A 2,500-nucleotide genomic window follows, 5' to 3' on the forward strand; every position below is an offset into this window, starting at 1 on the left:
GAGAGGGAGGTGGGTTGGGGAAAGGTGTGTGAGTTAAGTAAAGAGAGGGAGGGGGTGGTTTGGGGGAAAGGTGTGTGAGTTAAGTAAAGAGAGGGAGGGGTGGTTTGGGGGAAAGGTGTGTGAGTTAAGTAAAGAGAGAGAGGGGGTGGTTTGGGGGAAAGGTGTGTGAGTTAAGTAAAGAGAGAGAGGGGGTGGTTTGGGAGGAAAGGTGTGTGAGTTAAGTAAAGAGAGAGAGGGGGTGGTTTGGGGGAAAGGTGTGTGAGTTAAGTAAAGAGAGAGAGGGGGTGGTTTGGGAGAAAGGTGTGTGAGTTAAGTAAAGAGAGAGAGGGGGTGGTTTGGGAGAAAGGTGTGTGAGTTAAGTAAAGAGAGGGAGGGTGGGTTGGGGGAAAGGTGTGTGAGTTAAGTAAAGAGAGAGAGGGGGTGGTTTGGGAGAAAGGTGTGTGAGTTAAGTAAAGAGAGAGAGGGGGTGGTTTGGGGAGAAAGGTGTGTGAGTTAAGTAAAGAGAGGGAGGGGGTGGTTTGGGAGAAAGGTGTGTGAGTTAAGTAAAGAGAGAGGAGGGGGTGGTTTGGGAGAAAGGTGTGTGAGTTAAGTAAAGAGAGGGAGGTGGGTTTGGGGGAAAGGTGTGTGAGTTAAGTAAAGAGAGGGAGGGGGTGGTTTGGGGGAAAGGTGTGTGAGTTAAGTAAAGAGAGGGAGGTGGTTTGGGGGAAAGGTGTGTGAGTTAAGTAAAGAGAGGGAGGGGGTGGTTTGGGGATAAGGTGTGTGAGTTAAGTAAAGAGAGGGAGGGGGTGGTTTGGGGGAAAGGTGTGTGAGTTAAGTAAAGAGAGGAGGAAGGGGGGTTGAGGGTAAGGTGTGTATGTAAAAGAGAGGGAGGGGGAATCACGCTGGAGATGATGGTGGTGGTGGTGGTGGTGGTGGTGTGGTCTTGGGTGTGTGAAGGTATGGTGGTGTGTGTGAGTGAAGAGAGGGAATATCACGTGGGGAGATGATAGGGTGGTGGCGGTGGCGGTGGTGGTTTTCAGGGTAAGGTGTGTGAGGTCAGAGAAGGAGGAGGAAACACGTGAGGGAGGATGCAGTGGTGGGGGGGGTTTCGGGGGGCGGGGGGGGGGGTAGAGCGGGGAGTGAGGGTGGGAAGGGGGTCTAAGGGAGAGACGGGGGGAAGAACGGAAGAGAGAAAGAGAGAGGTGGGTTGCAAGACAAGGGGGCCAGGGCTGCCGGGAGGGAGGGAAGGGGGCGGGGAGGGGGGGGGGGGTTAGGTACGAAAACCCCGTGGAGCATCTCACATTTCACTGGCCTCTGTGTGTATGTGTGTGTGTGTGTGTGTGTGTGTGTGTGTGTGTGTGTGTGTGTGTGTGTGTGTGTGTGTACAATGTACGTGTGTATGTGTGTGAACGTGTGTGTGTGTATGTGTGTGTACGTGTCTCTGTGTGTGTGTGTGTGTGTGTGTGTGTGTAAGTATGTACGTGTGTGTGTATATATATGTGTGTGTGTGTGTGTGTGTGTGTGTGTGTGTGTGTGTGTGTGTGTGTGTGTGTGTGTTGATGTTGTTGTTTGGATGTTTTCCTTTCCTTTTCTTTTCTTTCTTTTCTTTTAATTTTTTCTAGGAGTGGAGTTCACATGTTTTAACGCTTTTTCTTGTTAACAGTACTTCCTTGAATGACTGACACAACAAAGAGAAACGACAAAAAAAAACTATACCCCTACCGCTACTGAAAACAACAACAACAACAACGTGCAACAACAACAACACAATTGTCATCGTTGTCCGCTCTCACGGCACTTACAAACACTGGCCCATTGAAATGATATGAAACAACACACAAACAAACAAAGAACAAACGACAAAATGGAAACCAAAACTACCCTCACCGCTGATTTTTTTTTTTTTTTTCCCTTAACTCACTCAGTACGGCCAGTCCTCTCTTCTCCTCTACACAGACCCCTCGGATGTCCAGTGGGTGTCTCAATGACGCAACCTTTACCTTCCGTCGTCAGAATTGTGGTATTTTTTGTCAACATTCACCTCTTCAGTATAAGAGCCTTCCGCTTGCAATATTTTGATGATAGTAATTGGGCTGAAACGCTGTTAACGTCGTCTCTTTCGCCGTTCGTATGGAGAGAGTTAATTAAGAATCAAATATGTCAGTGATGATCAACATGCCTTTTTTTTTCTTAAAACACCTTTTTAAGGATTTCGTTTTTGTTTTTGTTTTCTTTTTCACACACACACACACACACACACACACACACACACACTTATACGTTTGATATCACAATTTGTTTTTGTTTTTTGTTTTGTTTCTCTCTCTCTCTCTCTCTCTCTCTCTCTCTCTCTCTCTCTCACACACACACACACACACACACACACACACACACACACACACTTATACGTTTGATATCACAATTTGTTTTTGTTTTTTGTTTTGTTTTTCTCTCTCTCTCTCACACACACACACACACACACACACACACACACACACACACACACACACACGCACACACG

The sequence above is a fragment of the Babylonia areolata genome, chromosome 3 (assembly GCF_041734735.1).
Source record: "Babylonia areolata isolate BAREFJ2019XMU chromosome 3, ASM4173473v1, whole genome shotgun sequence".
NCBI lineage: Eukaryota > Metazoa > Mollusca > Gastropoda > Neogastropoda > Buccinidae > Babylonia > Babylonia areolata.